The sequence below is a fragment of the Sardina pilchardus genome, chromosome 1, assembly GCF_963854185.1.
Source record: "Sardina pilchardus chromosome 1, fSarPil1.1, whole genome shotgun sequence".
NCBI classification, from domain to species: Eukaryota; Metazoa; Chordata; class Actinopteri; order Clupeiformes; family Clupeidae; genus Sardina; species Sardina pilchardus.
The window spans coordinates 24980880-24998083 of record NC_084994.1 but is presented as its reverse complement, the minus strand read 5'-3'; the positions used below and the strand labels follow the sequence as shown (position 1 = coordinate 24998083).

The 17204-nt window shown below is 41.1% G+C and overlaps 2 protein-coding genes across 7 annotated transcripts in view; both read right to left on the bottom strand.

Moving 5' to 3' along the window:
* Window positions 1-17204, bottom strand: part of LOC134086228 (NACHT, LRR and PYD domains-containing protein 12-like) — a gene marked incomplete in the record, with an annotated part of 983201 nt that overhangs the window by 314348 nt on the left and 651649 nt on the right.
* Window positions 1-17204, bottom strand: part of LOC134085843 (NACHT, LRR and PYD domains-containing protein 12-like) — a 94717-nt gene that overhangs the window by 64133 nt on the left and 13380 nt on the right. The gene's annotated exons all lie outside the window — the stretch shown is intronic.

Here is a 17204-nt window from a genome sequence, read left to right as displayed (position 1 = left end):
CAAATGTCGAATTTAGGTCTGTTGCTCATTTGTTTGGCATAGGATTGTCAACAGCCTGCTTTATTACAAATACCGTAACATCTCTAATTGTTGAGAAAGTTGCTCCTGAGTTCCTTAAAAGTCCATCTGAGGCTGAATTTAAGACCATCATCCAGGGTTTCCGTGACCGTTGGGGTTTTCCACAGTGTGGTGGGGCTATAGATGGATCCCACATAGGAATTTTAGCTCCTCCGGACAACTCAGCAGATTACTATAACAGAAAAGGTTTTTACTCTATAATTTTGCAAGGTGTGGTGGACCATAGGTTAAGGTTTTGGGATATAAATGTGGGCTGGGCTGGCAAAGTGCATGATGCACGAGTTTTTGCAAACTCATCTCTCTATGAGAGGGGACAGAATGGGACTCTTTTTCCTAATTTCACAGAGATTTTTGAGGAAGTTGATGTCCCTGTGGTCCTGTTAGGGGATGCTGCGTATCCCTTCCTACCGTGGCTAATGAAGCCCTACCCAGGAACAACCCCAGCCCAGGTTAACTTCAATCAGCGTCTGAGCAGAGCAAGGATGACTGTGGAGAGGGCTTTTGGCCGTCTCAAGGGGAGGTGGCGGTGCCTTATGAAGCGATATGACTGTAGTATTGACAACATCAGCACCACTGTCACTGCATGCTGTGTGCTTCATAATTTTTGTGAAGCCCATAACGAACAGTTCGATTGGGACATTGATGAAGAGAATCAAGCAAACAATCCTAACCAAAACCTGCATCCACTACCCATACATGTGTCTGCCAATGCCACCAGAGAGGCTTTGTGCCAATATTTTTCTAATTTTTAGGTCTAGTTCAGTCTCACTCTTTTTCATCTTATTGTTGGGTATAGGCTGCCTTAGAATAAAACACAGAGCTTGTTATGTTTGATGTTTAATTAAATGTTATTTCATTGTCATTTGATGTTTAAATAACACATTCTATAAAGGAACTAAGTAAACTAAACATTGTAGGCTATAACCTTAAGGGCAAATTTAGCTAAAACTACTTAAACTATAACAATAACAAAGCAACAACTGCAGCCTAAACAATTCACAGGTTGTGATAGGTGGGAGATGAGGAAGAGGTTGAGCCGTGAGCAGGGTCGTCAAAGTAAGATGGAAAATGTTGGGGAGCACCTGAAAACTGGCGAGAAGTGGACGCAAACATTTGATTCATCATTTGCATCAAAAAATGTGAATTCTCTCTCCTCTCCTCTCTCTGAGCTTGCAGCTGTCGCTCTTGCAAGGCCATTTGAGATGCCATCCACTGTTGCATTGCCTGCTGCTCTTGCTTACTGCGGTCTTCTTCAGCTTGTAAGAAGGTATCATATTGGCGCTTTTGCTCAGCCATGAATGTTTCCATGATGGAAGATACGTCATTTTTCGCTTTCCTCTTCCTAGAATTGGAAGGTTCAGCCAGTGTATTTATACTGCTCCTCCTGATAGAGATCTCGGTTGGGGTGATGTCCTCAGAGGTAGAATTGGCTGTTGGTAGAAAAGCAGAGTTTATACACATGATGTGAATGAATCACCTAACATACAAATAAAAAAATACATACAAAAAAATGCATTTTACAATAAAACTATTTTGCTTAGTTGTTATCAGTGAGAATTCTGGGATATGATAACGTCAGAGCAAAGCCCTCCCCCCTGGCCCTCCCTCAACCAAAATGAAATAATAGTGCGCGAGGGTCATTAGGCTAGGTCAAGTCGGGTTAAACGTTTGTTGTTTTAGTGTAAGCTGTAGCTGTAGCTGTCAAAAACTAACATTTTACTTTACGATAGCTGTCACTGACCACTAGTAGTACAACCAACAAGGACATTGGATTATTTTTTACACCTCGGGGATTATGACATTCTTCAAAATAAAGGTAGGCTAGATCTGACATTATTTTTTGTCTGGCCCGCCGTGGCATGGTCGCTTGTCAACGTGTTCATTAGCCTGGTAGGCTATAGCCCTCAGGTTCAGGTCTGTTGTTCCAGATTAACTAGTGTGCATCTGTCTGCCTCTGGACATAAATGAGCGGTTGTGCCAAAGTTATAATTTTCACGAATGAGACAAGTTAGAGATTGAGACGTAGGCTAGCTCTCGGGTAGGCCTACCCGAGTTATACAGTAGTCTGTACTGTGCTGTTTGTGGCTGCTATGCAGTCAAACTCTGAGGTTATGAGGGTGGAGGCAGAAGCAGAGCAGGCCATATTAACGGTGAATCTTAATTTCAGACCCCTTCAAGTCAATTAAAAAAAACCTTTTTTACTGAAGTCGTTCCCCTACAATGATCGATAGTAGTAGGTTTTATGACACTGTTTTATTGTGTGGGCTTATAGCTTGTGGAGCTGACTGCTAGATCGCTACTATATACTTACTTGGTGTCTCGCTGTCTGCGAGATCATCAGGCTCGGATGATGCCATGGAAACGTTAGCCTCCTCTGAGCAAAGTTGAGATGACTCCAGTACGTGCCGGGGGTCGCTGGTGGGTCTTGACCCTAGAATGGCATCCAGATCATCGTACCACCCGAAACGCTCCTTGGCTTCAGAGGAGCTCCCCGATCTCCGGAGGGTGTCACGAATTTGAAGATATTTCTGCCTGAGCTTCTTTACCTTTATCCGGCACTGCTCTGTAGATCGGACGAAACCTTTTTCTTTGAGCCTCTCACTGAACAGACTGAACACCTCAGCATTTTTATGAGTGTTTTCCATCATTGACTTGATATGCTCCTCTCCCCACACATCCAATAAGCACCGCACCTCATCCACCGACCACAAAGTACCCTTTCCAGACATTTTAGCAGTAAAATATACTTTAACAGTAGCCTACTATAGTAAAAACAGCAACGATGAAGTCAGGTTATGCAATGAAGAAGAAGACAAAGGTAAAGATTCTTTAGATTCTTTATTATTCTTTAGAACGTTTGCTTAGCAACCTGCTCCAGCGTTCTAGCGAACTGGACCCCAGACCACCTCTTCAGGTCCCGGGTCCGCACCCGAGTTCGGTACGGTTGCTTTCAAACTATCAAAAACAACCGGACCATCGGCCCAAACGAACCCGGGTCCGGTCCAGCGGACCTAGTGTGAATGGGCCCTAAATTCCATGTTCAAATGTTTGTGGACTCCACACACAGCAACGGGTTGACTCCGCCTTCACCTTGACGCCGCCTCTGGCCCGACTGTAGCCCCGACTGGCCCAACGATTTTGTTGGGCCAAAAATCAGGGGCTAGTAGCCCCGATTTGGCCCGCAGTTAGCACCCGCCAAGAGGTGTGAAACCAATTAGCCCTGGCACGGCCTGGCTAGCACGGCTTTGGCCCGACGGTCTGAAAGGGGCTATTGTTTTGTAGCATAACCCCTCTGGTTAATATGTCAAAGTAATCAAAACAAAAGCACTCCGAGATCGCAAGCCGCCTCGCGCATCCAGCTTAACATCTCGCGCCTCCGCTTAACATCTTGCTTAACAGACAAACCCCGATGAAAACATAACCTCATTTGCGGAGGTGATATGTTTCTAGCCTACACATTAGTTTGGTACTTGGTATGCCACTGATTCATAAAGCTTCAAACCTGAACATTTCCTACATACTTTTGCAAGTAGGCTACAAGGTAAATGGCTATAGACGTCACTCGTTTTCTTTTTGTTTAGGCTATTTGACGGTCACATTGCATTATCAGTTGTTGGAGCATTGCTCATGGTACTTGTTAAGTCGGTTGTGGAAGAGGAAGAAGGCGACACCAGGCTTAATGTTCAGGAACATTTACTGAAGTTATACGTGCATCATTACAGTCAGGAACAACACCAAGCACTCGAACTTCCTAAATACGGTGGCCGTCATATATCAAAACTAGAATAGTGCAATTCCTAATTACTACGGTGGCCAGCAGATCAAAACGACTTCAATACATAACAGTACTAAGTCATTCAGTGAGGGGGAATTTGATGCGTGTCTGATCTTTGTTGCTTGCTACTGATCATTTTTCAATGATCATTGAGCATCTGCCAGTGTCTTACTTTTCATGAAAAACAAAGGAGCTATAACTGTAGGCCTAATGTTGTGCTGTTGTAGTATGGACACCTTTTTTGTTGTGCGGCTCTTTTGAGTTTTGTGGATTTTTTTTTGGCTCTTCATGCTAGACTGGTTGGCCACCCCTGAACTAGACAGTAATAAGTAATTTACTTATTTACTTATTTACTTACACACATTTACACATTCACACTCATGTTTTTGTGACACATTATTCCCTTTTGGAATTTATTTTGTATTATTTTATAGAGACACATCATATTTCATACTGGATTGTAATTTTAGATATGTTTAGATATTCTGTACTGTTAATAGTATGTGTAGCAGACACGGAAATGAACTGCTGCAGGCTGACGAGATCCTTTGCCCGCCCCTAATTTGTTGTCCTGACCCACAGAAAATAAAGCCTCGTCATCTGCCATCATCGTCTCCCGAGTTATTACCCAGCATTACACAACGCAAGTTACATGTGTGTGCACTGTGCAATGCATCTGTTTGTGTGTGTGTGAGGTGTGTGTGTGCACTGTGCATCTGTGTGTGTGTGTGTGTGTTAGAGATGCGCAGATGGACTATTATTCTATCCGCAACCGCATCATACAACTCATCATCCGTCCGCCATCCATCCGCAGATTCCGCACCTACGTTTTTTCAGAACCGCACCCGCCCGCCATCCGCTATTTGTTTAAAGGTCTATGGGTGATCCAAGACGCTGCTGCGATGCGAGAAAGCTCTTGTTCTAGAAAGATGCAGCTATTTAGTCTAATTAATGGCTATTACACTTTATTCTTTATACAAAAAGAAAGAAAGTCCGGATAGAATAACAACAAGCCATTCGCATTACAAGCCAATTAACTCTATGCAGCTTGTCAGGGTGACGACTAGGACGAGCCTGTTCTGAAGACTCCCGTTAATTTTGATTGCACGAGTGCACATCTTTTCCAGGCAGACAGTGCAATCCATATCAGCAGGCCTTACATACAAGTTAAAAACTTCTACTTTCGTATTGCATAGCCTACTGCAGACGAAAACATAGGCTACCATAGGCAACTTAATTTAAACTTGTTGTTACCTTTGAGTTTGTCACGCACATTCACTGGCGGCGTTGCCATCTCTGATAGTAAACAAAGCGGCATGCACTGCATAGACACAACTAGACCAAATTGCTGCCTGATGAGAAAAGTGTGCACGTTTTTATCGGATGTAAGTAACAGTAGGCTATTTAACCCTTTGTGGACGGCCCATTGAAATATGGTTCGATTTCGAACCATGACGTGTTCGCCGTGTTTGAATCACGCATTTAACCTCACCGATGAAAAAAACTATGTAGATACGTTGTCAACAGCTAGCCAATCACTGTCAAGTAGTTTAGTTCGTTTTGGTAGCCTATTGGCTTAGTTTTATGTCATTTTACATCTTGTGATTGCCCCGCCTCCGATACTTCCGCGTTCAGCTCATTCGCGGCTGTTCAATGAATAAACATGTCGGACCATACATATCGACAAGTCCGTTTTTCAGCTGCTGAGGTGGCAGAAATGTGTTGTCAACACATAAATGATGACAATAGCAGTGAAGACAGTGAAATAGGTGGCTTATCTAGTGGAAAAGAGTACAAGTTGGACCGTGAACTGGATGAAGACTTTCGTGACTCTGACTCCGACGACGACTAGCTGGCTGCTACGGCGACAACAACGTGAGTAAACAATAAAGTTCTTGAAACTCAATATTGTATTTTACTACTACTTACACTACTTACAGCTTCATAAAACATTATAGTTTCGTGTGATAACACTCTGAGTAGACTGTGCCTTTTGTATGGTGTGTTTTTTGTCTGTCACAACTGAAAGAAATGGCGCCTCGTGTTTGTTTATTTTTGATCGCGCTTTATCTACTCGCGGGTAAATTATTCGCTCTTTGCCAACATTGTAGTGTTGCTAGCATATTCTATGGGCATGTCTGGATGAAGAGCTGAATATAGTATGGAAGGAATAAATAAATATCAGTGTTACTCATTCTGTTTAGTTCCAGACATGTCTATTTGTGCTCCCTATAAGAAAGTAATGGCATATAAGAAAGACATGCCTAGTAGGCCTAAGTAGCAACCTTCTCTGACTGAAAGTAGCCTTGACCTAGGTGTTGAACATTGAACTTGTTTTTTTTTTTCCTCTCAACTTCTAGACAGAAAGCCTAATGACATTTAGTAAGTAAGCAACCTTTCTGCTACAACCTTTTCTGACTGAATCTAGCTTTGACCTAGGTTGTAAACAACTTACTTTTTTTTCCATCTCAACTTCTAGAAAGAAAATAATGACATGTAGTCAATAGCAACTTTTCTGCTACAACCTTTTCTGACTGAAATTAGCCTTGACCTAGGTTGTGAACAACTTGTCTTGTTTTTTTTTTTATCTCAACTTTTAGAACTCAACATTCTCCTGGTTCTGCCACCGACTCAGAGGAGGATGACCCTGACCCTTGAACCTGAAAGGACCAGAAGGAATGCCAGAACGACCGTGCCCAGGGAGAACTGCACATCCAGTGAATCAACCTGTTGTCCAGACATATAGCTATGATGATCCAGACATGCTCAACCAGTTGCCATCTGTCCGTCCTGTACGCCAGCCTGGTGTTCACCTAGATGTACAAGTAACACGAGGTACCATGACCAAAGCCATAGATTTTTAAAAACTTTTTTCTACAGATGCCCTCCTGCTACAAATGCACCTACACAAATGCTTATGCTTGGGAGGAAATCCTCAGAAAGCCCTATTATGGTGGTACAGATGGTACAAGGAAAGAAACCAGTCCAGATGAATTGGCACGACTGATGGCCCTTGTAATGTTTTGTGGTCTTGTCCCAGTCAGTTCTTTTTACAGATACTGGAGCCCCAAAACCATGTACCATGGCCTGTGGGCACGCAGCATAATGTCAAGAGACCGGTTCAAAGCATTGATGCCAATGCTCCATGTTGTAGATACTGGTGCTGAAGATGAGCGTGATAAACTGTGCAAAATCACTGGCCTGTTAGAGACTTTCAAGGTGACGTGTAGTAAAGCACTTTACCAACCATTCCAGCATGTTGCTGTGGATGAAAGAATCAAAACATAGTTTATGCTTCTATACAAAACCCTGGGGAATTTGTCACTGATCATATTCCTTACTGGTACGGGTACTGTTTATAGTGATTGACAAGAGATTATTGTTTATTGCACATGAAAGCAGGAGGCACTTTCCATTACCATTGATCTGACATTGAGTGTTCATTCACTATTGATTGTTTATTGGAAATGCACTTACCAATGAATTTACATTTATTGTTGACCATAAATAAGACATTTTTTTAGATTTTATTGATTGCCTGTTCATAACATGCTTTTTCATCCTAAATAAGAAGCACTTTTTTAGTTGATGGTTGACTTTTTGTCCATTGCTGCTTATGTTTATTGATTGTTATTTTTCGTGACTTGATAAGTGCACTTCTTTATTGAGTTACCACATCTAAAAAAAAAATGACTGAAGCAATATGATTTGTAATAATTTATGTTTGCAAATAAATCAACTAAATACAATCAAAATAGATGTTGGGTGTTGTGGTGGTTTCCAAAAAAAAGTTAGAATGTACTGTACATATTTGGGTTATTTAGGTGCAACTTTTCGTTGGTCACTAAAAGGTTAACACTTTCTTTTCCATAAGGATTTGTATTATCTGTCCTAAAGTATAGTGAAACATACCATATATAGCTCTGTCTCATGGATATATGGCCAAAATAACTTATTTTGACCATTCTGTCTGGATTTTGAGGTCAAATGTCAAATCGGGCAGTGAAGACATTCTACTCTGTAAAGATTCTAAAAATTTCTGCAAACGTACAGGACATAATGAATTGACCATAACTTTTGAGCAGAAAGTGATAAATTGATTCTGTTTTTTTCCTTGAGTAGGGGACAACATTGCTAGTCTGTCATGTACTCTAAGTTCTTCTCTATCTACAACAGAAATTAGAGAAAAATAAGATTTATGTTGAAAAACTGTAATTTTCTCCTTTTTTTCGGATTAATTTTGAGCATATTTATAAAAATAATTATGCTACCCTCACACATAATTACTTATGTTTTATATCATTAGTGTGCTTGCAAAAGCACACTATTGTTATCCGTGCGTTTCATATACTTATTTATCTCAAGTCCAACTTTTGTCTCCCTATCTTGTCCTAGGGATTTAGAGCTAGAGACGCCGTTCCACTTCTCACGCGTGGGTCCTGATGCGAGGATGGTGGCTTGTATACAGCTTTTTGATACGGCATGTCGTTCTCCCGTTATTCCAGTTTTTCCGGTCGATTTTTTCCCATAGGAATGAATGGAAAAGCGATTTTTGAGCGCTGATGCCCACACATTTTTCCACCTGTAGCCCAAACCGTAAGACATAAAATCATGAAATTTGGTATGCTGATAGAGGAGACTACCCTGATTGACACCACCAGGTTTCATGCTCGCCACTCTCACGCTCTAGCGCCACCAACTGGTCAAAGATTGAAAACACGTTCATGCCCGTAACTTTTGATCCGTATGGCCGATTTTTATAAAACTTATACCATTGGAATCCTCTGACTCAGCTGATTCCAACGCACTATGTGACGTCATTTTCCGCCATGATGGATTTTCCACCATTTTGAATTTTGTCCAAAGTCAAAGTAAAGCAACTCTGGCCGCATAGTTCCTCCGATCGTCATGAAACTTGGCACGCGTGATCTACAGACCAAGGCGGATCAACCGCCTTGATTTCGCCTTCATACGTCCAAGCGTTCGCCTGTGACAACCAATTAAATTCAGCGAGCGAAGCCGCCAAACAGGAAGTGTGCCTATCTTGGAAATACTGTGACGTATGAAAGCCATATTTGGTGGGATGACTTGAGACCCCATCCAAAGCACCCTCAATAAATTTGGTGTTATTCGGTCTGTCGATGGCTCTATAATTAGCAAAAACGTGTGTGTTGGCGAATGTATACTATTAAGCAGAATAGCTCATCTTAAATTGCTTAGGTCATGCAGAAATGACATTTCAGAGTGATTTAAGATACAATGTTCATATTTAAAAAAAAAAAATCAAATCGAGGCCATTCTTGTAAAACACAGTGGTGTAATTCTCACAGCACTATGGAGTCATTCCAAGTATTTTCATACCTTCATTATGGAATGGTAGATCACTTCCACTGTTCAATTGGTCATTGGATGACATGGATTGTCCGCAACGGTACAATGTGGGTGTGATTCTAGGAAGGTCCGCATCTGGGTGTCTCATCCTGAGACTGGTAGATCTAAGCAATGCCATGGCCCCGAGGGGCAAGTACGGACTTACACGCTGTTAGACATTGCTTGTGTTCATTTGGTATATATACTCGACAATCACACGATGTTTCATACTGACGGTGTGTTTTGGATGATTTGTATTGACCTGAGCATTCTGGGTAAACTTCACTCTGGGTAAACTTCACTCCCAAATTCGGCGAAATACCGGAAGTAGAGCGGTCGCCCTGTCTGAGGATTTTAAGTTTCGTTTTCTGTTGTGATGATGAGCAGACGGCTGTGCACAAAAAAACATAGATACTTAATTTACCCTTAGACAATTCCTGCAGTTATCCTGAGTAATCCAGCCCTTTACATTCAGAGATGCGATCATTGACAAAAAGTAAGTTTGATACATACATCGTTAATTCACACTGGTATGCAAGAGGTTTGCTAATACACTTAAACTTGCTCTTGACATGATTTCCATGAAGTAATATACTGTAAGTGTTCTCTGAAATTATAATACTTCATGTGTTTAGCTTAAGAATCTACTGTTTAGCGTTTCTACTGTAAGGACGTAGACTAGTCTTGCATCTCTGTACTCTTCTTCTGTTGAGGTGTTGTTGCCTAGTGACGCCCTCTCGTGCAGCCTCATGCTAGTTCATTAGAGACGTTATCTAGTAGTACACCACAGTGTTGGTGAAGTTCATGACGTTAGTTTTGAGTGAGTTTACTGCCAATTACCTTAAGTTGAAGTTGTGTGCGTGTATGACAACAAAAGTAAGTGACCGTAACCTTCGGTCATGTGTATTGGGAGTGGGATGTATCTTTCACGTTGATATGCAAGGACTTAGCATGCTAAACGGAGCATTAGCATTAAGGGTTTGAAATGAAGGAAGCCTGTGTTACTTGTGTGAGAAGTTGAGCTTATAGAATGAGAGATAGCGATACAGTTTATTTAGTGACCATATTAATGACAGTTTATTTGGTTCTTTACAGACCACTATACATTATAAGTTTATTCATGCTGTTGTATGGTGGAAGAAAACTCAATAAAGAAACTAAGGAGAAACTACTGCTTCACAACCAGTATTCTAACCAAAGATTCTAGCGCTGTATGATCTTTGGTTCTAACTGACGCCACCCAAGCAACACAATCAATCAATCCACACAGTCCTTTAGCCCCATAGACAGTAAAAGATAGCCCTCATTAACAATCTCCGACTGAGGAAGTTTGTACCTGTGCTGTGCGAGTTAACGCTATTACACAGTACCGTTTACGCCGCTACATGGCGTTATTGACCACATAATAACTGTAGTCACGAACAAAAAGATTTCTTTTCTTTCTTGAAGGGGTTAGCGTTGCCGTTGCTGTAGCCTATGTGTGTCCTGGCTTACAATTCAGTTTAATGAGCTTAGTATTCAATGCATATCTGTATGCTGCAGATATATTATCTATATAAATAGCCATCTACCTATATTTCTCTGTATGTATGGAATCCTGAATGTCTCTGCTGGAACAATACAAAGTTAAACCCCATCTCTTCTCCGTCCTATATTCTAACCGATATACCATCCAGTATAGTGCCACTACCCTACCTGAATCAGTGCAAACCTATAACCTTCCCAATAATAATAGTAATAATAATTAGGTAAAAATAATAGTTTCTGCTTTAGGGAGAAATCTCAGAATTCCCCTCCAGCTAAGGAAAGTGGGAGCTATGTTTTTAGACTCAGTAGGCAAGCTTATGTGTGGAGACTTAAACTGTGAAGTTTGGCCCACTTATTGTATAGCAGTTAACATGGTAGGTTCAATGAATTACATCCAACACAAAGTGTTATAGAAAGTATTACTGTGTGTTTTATTTAACTATTGTTCATAGTAAACATTTAATTAATTTAGGCTATGGGTGGTATAGGTGAATTATTACCACACAGTTACTATCTAAAACTACGTAATCCTTAATTGAGATTTCATTGAAAGTGATAGGTTGAACTTTTAAAAAGGGGTTTTAAAAACTGTTTTTGTACTTTCATTTTATTATGTCATAGCCTACTGAACTGAATTCTAAGAGTTAAAAACAAAGGATAAAATACATGTTTTGTGATGCTTGCATTGCATAGTATTTCATTTAGGATACGCTATATCAAAGCAGTTAGAAGTAACAGTAGTCACTTGACATTTCTGAGGATTTGCATATTTCCACCAGGGCAGTGGTAAAGACATTCTTCAGTGGAGGCACCACACAGTTAATCACACTATCAACATCTTCTTACCTTTTCTTCTGTTATTACTATTCTTTAACTTTATGGTAGACAGTGAGTCCAGCAAATTGAGAACCTAGGATCCTGTTTATGTTTATGAATGTGACTATGTGTATAGTAGCCTATATGTTGAGACATAAGGGTGGAAAAATAGGTTACATTTATATAATGCAAATGATTAAGTTAACAATGTCATTGAATATGTTGTACAAACAAGAAGAGCGAAATGGTAAACTTTTAAGAAATCATCATCCACATCATAGTTTGACGCTGTGTGGGGTTATGGACTTGACAGTTTTGCATGGAATTGCTCATACAGTATATACATATATATATATATATGTATATGTGTGTGTGTGTCTGTGTGTGTGTGTGTGTGTGTGTGTGTGTGTGTGTGTGTGTGTGTGTGTGTGTGTGTGTGTGTGTGTGCCTTGTTGCCGGTGTACAGTATTTCTGAATCTGAATATGGACAGGAAATGGCATAGCTTTTATCACATGCAACCAATCCAAAATCGATTTCATATTAGGGATGTTAACCGGTGACTGTTTGACCGATGGTTGACCGTATCCACGTTAACCGACCAAAGTTGTCGCTAGTCGGTTAACAAAAAAAAAAGAGAGGCATCTTTAAATTAGCCTAAAGACAGTGGACTAAACGTTACTACAGCTAGCCATCTCATTCCAAGAAGATCTTTTTTTCGTGAAGTTAACAAATTATCCCTCACACTCAATTTTTCATAACTCGCCTGCTTGTAGGCTAGGCTACGTAATAAACCAATAAAAACATTTGGCACGAGGTCACAGCGGTGGCCGGTGCGTCTTTTGCAATCTGGAAGTGCGCTGTTTTATCCATTGGTTTTATCGTGTTGCAGTCTAGGCAACTTTCCGCATAAGATGGGCTTAGATTTGGAAAGACATTACATCTACATTTCAGGAAGGGTCATCAATGGTAACAGATAAGTTAATGATCATCTTTCGTTATTATTGTTAGCACTTCCTCAAACTAAACTGGCGCTGTAGGGGATTTAAAAAAGTGATGTGAGTGAAAGGGCGGCGCCGGGGCTGTGTGTAGCCTATGAGCGGGGGACAGAGAGATGAGAGTTGGGAAATTGCGTGGCTGTTATTTCAAATAGCATAATTTATTTTAAACGAACCGGTTAACCGGTTTCAACCGGCTAATGAGCCTCGGTGGTCGGTCAAGAAAATTTGTAGTTTTCGCCATCCCTATTTCATATTCAGACACGTTAACCAGTAACAGCCTGGTTGCTTTGACATATCAACACCAAATTTGATCCTATTACACCATTTGAACAGGTGAGTCGTCCTATTTATTCTACCATCAATTTGAGGCTATAACACAGTGGTTCTCAAACGTTTCTTTCATTCCCCACTTTGATCAAGGGGGCTTTCTCGAGCCCCACCTGTCCATCATCGCTCTAAGAAAGTATAGGTCAAGCTCAAAATTGTCACATTTATAACGTCACTTGCTAAATATACATCAGTAACAAATAACAGTTAGGCTACTACAGATAAATATCAGTTCAAAAATAGAGAAAAAATAAAAATCTAAATCAATGACCAATAACATCAGTTTTTTGTCATTGACAAGGTGTCAATCCTTGCTTCAAAAAAAGCTGATTTCCAAAAATACAGCAAAAGGACCAACTATATGCTACCATTTTGTTATAAATTAAGTTCAACACTCTTACTATCTTATTCAGGTCAAGCCTTGACGCGAGCGCTTCCCTGAATGAAACAATCCGTCTGTTGCGCATCGGGCACTACCGTCTTTATCACGAAGATTGCATTTCTTTTACCTGCTATTATCTGGGCCCCAACCGAGCAAAGTCCCTCACAGTTTTCCCATTTGATGTCCTGTTCTGCCAGGTAGACTAATTGTTGAGATCAATGTTGAATAGTTCATCTGAAGTGGCCCTACTTTTGGCATACTCGCAGAATATCTTCGGCCGCTGTCAAGTTAACAAAGCGGACATGATACCTAAACCTAAGTATCCGTTTTTTTCACGTCAGCTCGCGCCCCACCTGGCATGTCTCAGCGCCCCACTAGTGGGGCGCGCCCCACAGTTTGAGAAACGCTGCTATAACACATTGCAACTTACTCAACAGTGAGTAAACAGCAGATGTTCCCGCAATACTCCTAACATTACTCCTAACATTACTCGTATTATACATGCCTAGTTCCTTAGGCTCCTTCCTTCTTTCACTGGTTACGTGTTTCATGCTGGCTACACGTGAACAACTCATACATAATTCAACACAAGGTCTACAGACCTTAGAGGTGTACATTTCATTTCCATACATCAAAGCATTCGCCCATGGCAGCCAATCAAATTCGATGGCGAAGCCTCCAAACAGGAAGTGAGGTCAAATCTCGGAAACGCTTTGAGGTGTCAAGACCATATTTGGTGGGACGATTTTGGACACAATCCAAAGTAGCCTTAGTAAATTTGGTGTAATTTGGCCACTAGGGGGCGTCGCAATTAGCAAAAATGCATTTTGTCTCATATCTCTTTACATCTTTGGGATGACATCCACATTTTTACATTGGAGGTGCTCTGGGACATACCACTGATGAACCTAGGCAACCCGTCACGTCAGTGTAAGAATTTGGCAATCGAGGGTAACGCCGCCAAACTCGAAGCAGCTTTGCGTCTTGGCCAAACTTTAGCGTTTTGACCTGAGGGCGAGCGGTCGCGTCTCCTGCCGGAGCGCTTTCGCGGCGCGTCGGAGCAAGCACACTTCGCACTTTCCCACCGGGAAATGCATTCTAGTTTTAAAGTGCTCTTTCTTCTGATTACAATGGTGTGTATATTTTATCTCTGCCATGTAGTATGGCCACACTGTAAGCTTTTTTGTGCCCCGAGGTCATCATTCTACTATTTTCTGCAAACGTACAGGACATAATGAATTGACCATAACTTTTGAGCAGAAAGTGATAAATTGATTCTGTTTTTTTCCTTGAGTAGGGGACAACATTGCTAGTCTGTCATATACTCTAAGTTTTTCTCTATCTACAACAGAAATTAGAGAAAAATAAGATTTATGTTGAAAAACTGTATTTTTTTTTATTTTTTCGGATTAATTATGAGCATATTTCTAGACATAATTATGTTACCCTCACACATAGTTATTTATGTTTTATACCATTTTGAAGTGCTCTTTCTTCTGATTACAATGGTGTGTATATTTTATCTCTGCCATGTAGTATGGCCACACAGCAAGCTTTTTTGTGCCACGAGGTCATCAAGTGTGGAAAAAATGGAATGTTCGGGCAGTCAACAAAGGGTTAACAATGTAGCTTATATATATATATTTTTTTTTCCTTTGATCGGTTCAACCGCCACCCGCCCGAATCTAATTAAAATATTATTTTTTGTAAGGTCATCCGCCCGATCCGCGGTTCAACCGTGGAGTCCGCGGCTGTAACCGCTATCCGCGCATCTCTAGTGTGTGTGTGTGTGTGTGTGTGTGTGTGAGGTGTGTGTGTGTGTGTGAGGGTGTGTGTGTGCATGTGTGTGGGCGTGTTTGTGCATGTGTTTGTGTAATCATTTATGTTCGTGTGTGTGTGCTGATGCGTGTGAGTGTGTGTGTGTGTGTGTGTGTGTGTGTATGTGCCTGTGTGTGTCTGTGTTTGTTTGTGTGAGTGTGTGTATGTGCCTGTGCTTGTCTGTGTTTGTTTGTGTGAGTGTGTGTGTGTGTGTGTGTGTGTGTGTCCCTGCATGTTTGTGTTTGTGTGTGTGTATGACCGTAGCATCCAGCACCCAGAGCAACCCTTCGCTTAATACCACCATCTATGGGCCGATGGGTATACAGTCCTGAATGTACACATAAATCCATTTATGTTATAGTCCCCCATGGATGAAGTTCCACAAAACTTGGCATACTCCCAGAGAATGTCAGGTTAATCGTACACTTGAAATTTGGTGCAGTTCATAACATCTCATCTGAAGATAGGGGCAATTAAAGCAATATTACATTGCATTTTCAATTTTTACCATGGGAGTGCAAATCACAAATGACTGGTTATAAGCTAAGTTGATGCAGGCTCTTGAGACCAACATACCATAAACATTTTGTCATCCTCGGTGCCACGGTTCAGGTAGTTATGTATGCGCGGGGGTGGAGTGACCCTTGGGGACAAATCAAAAAATTTCCGTAAAAGTCTACGGGGGCTACATGCCCACCAAGTTTCATGTGCCCCGGTGTTACGGTGTCCCGGGAATTGTTGACCAAAAAAATGACGGGAAAAAAAAAAAAAAAACTTTGACAACGACTTTATGACCGCTTCGCTAGCTACGCTAGCGGCGGTCATAATAAACATGTTAAAGGGTTGCTGAGAAATTGGCTTACTTCCTGTTTCGTGATCTCTACGTCTTGTTTGATTGGCTGTAACGGCCAAACGCCCTTGAATTTCAAGATGTTGAATGCATTTGTGTGTCATGGTCTGAAGATCATCTGAGCAACGTTTCGAGAAGATTACAAAATTGTGTGACAAGAGAAACCTTTTAAAGGTTATGGATCAAATCAAAGATGCAGAAAATTCAATATGGCCCAAGGGTTCCAGTGATACATTTGTAACCGGGTCATATTTTGTGGTTATTTCATTTGCAAGTTTAAAAGTGTGTGTCTCCTTTAAATGCCAGAAAACTACAGTGATGTCATGATGTAGTTCCCTAATGGGTTTTGTAGTGATTTCTGGGTAGATTCAGAAGAGCGGGAACGAGAGAAATGAGACAATGATGCTGGCTGGCACAAAATAGAGAATAATCGTCGCCAATAGTGTGTTTTGAAGCTGTATCCGGAGCTCCGTAGTATTGTGATTTTGAGACTGAATCCTGAACCCTGTATCGCGTTGAGAACATTCTCCAATGCAGTGATTCATGAAGTCTATCACCGCTACCGTTTTATGCCATAGATATTTACACTGTATCACCGTGCTGTGCTCGTTTATTGCGTTATAGTTGTAGGCTATTACTTTTTAAAGTATTTTTTTTTTGGCCTTTTTGCCTTTATTATTATAGGACAGTGAAGAGGTGGACAGGAAACGAGTGGGAGAGAGAGATGGGGTGGGATTGGGACATGACCGCAGGCCGGATTCGAACCTGGGTCCCCGTGGGCACTCAGACCCGTACATGGTATGAGCGCTGTAGCCAGCTGCGCCACAGCACCCCCGGGCTATTACTTTTTGATACGCCATCTTGAAGTGACTTTGGCGAGGCTATTGACTAGCACTGTTACATTAGTGAAGCACCAGTTGCTAAAGATTGTTTTTTCTCTTTTCTTACACCTGCCCAATAATAGTTTCTTTTGGGGTTGCTTTTGTACTGAATCAGATAGAGAGCTACAAAGCTTAGCTAATTTTGTTTTATGTACATCTTTTCTAAAAAATATTTCTTTGCATATCCTATAAAGAACCCTAAATATATTTTTGTGTGTTTTATTCCCCGCCAACACATTGTTTGTTAAAAATGAATGGACAGGTCAAAAGTTAATGAACATTCATGCATGTCCAACTCAGACCTGTTGGCGGCGCTAGAGCTCTTGAGCTTGTGTTGCTTACACAGTATCACCACTTGAATCCAAGAAATGGGTGGTCTGC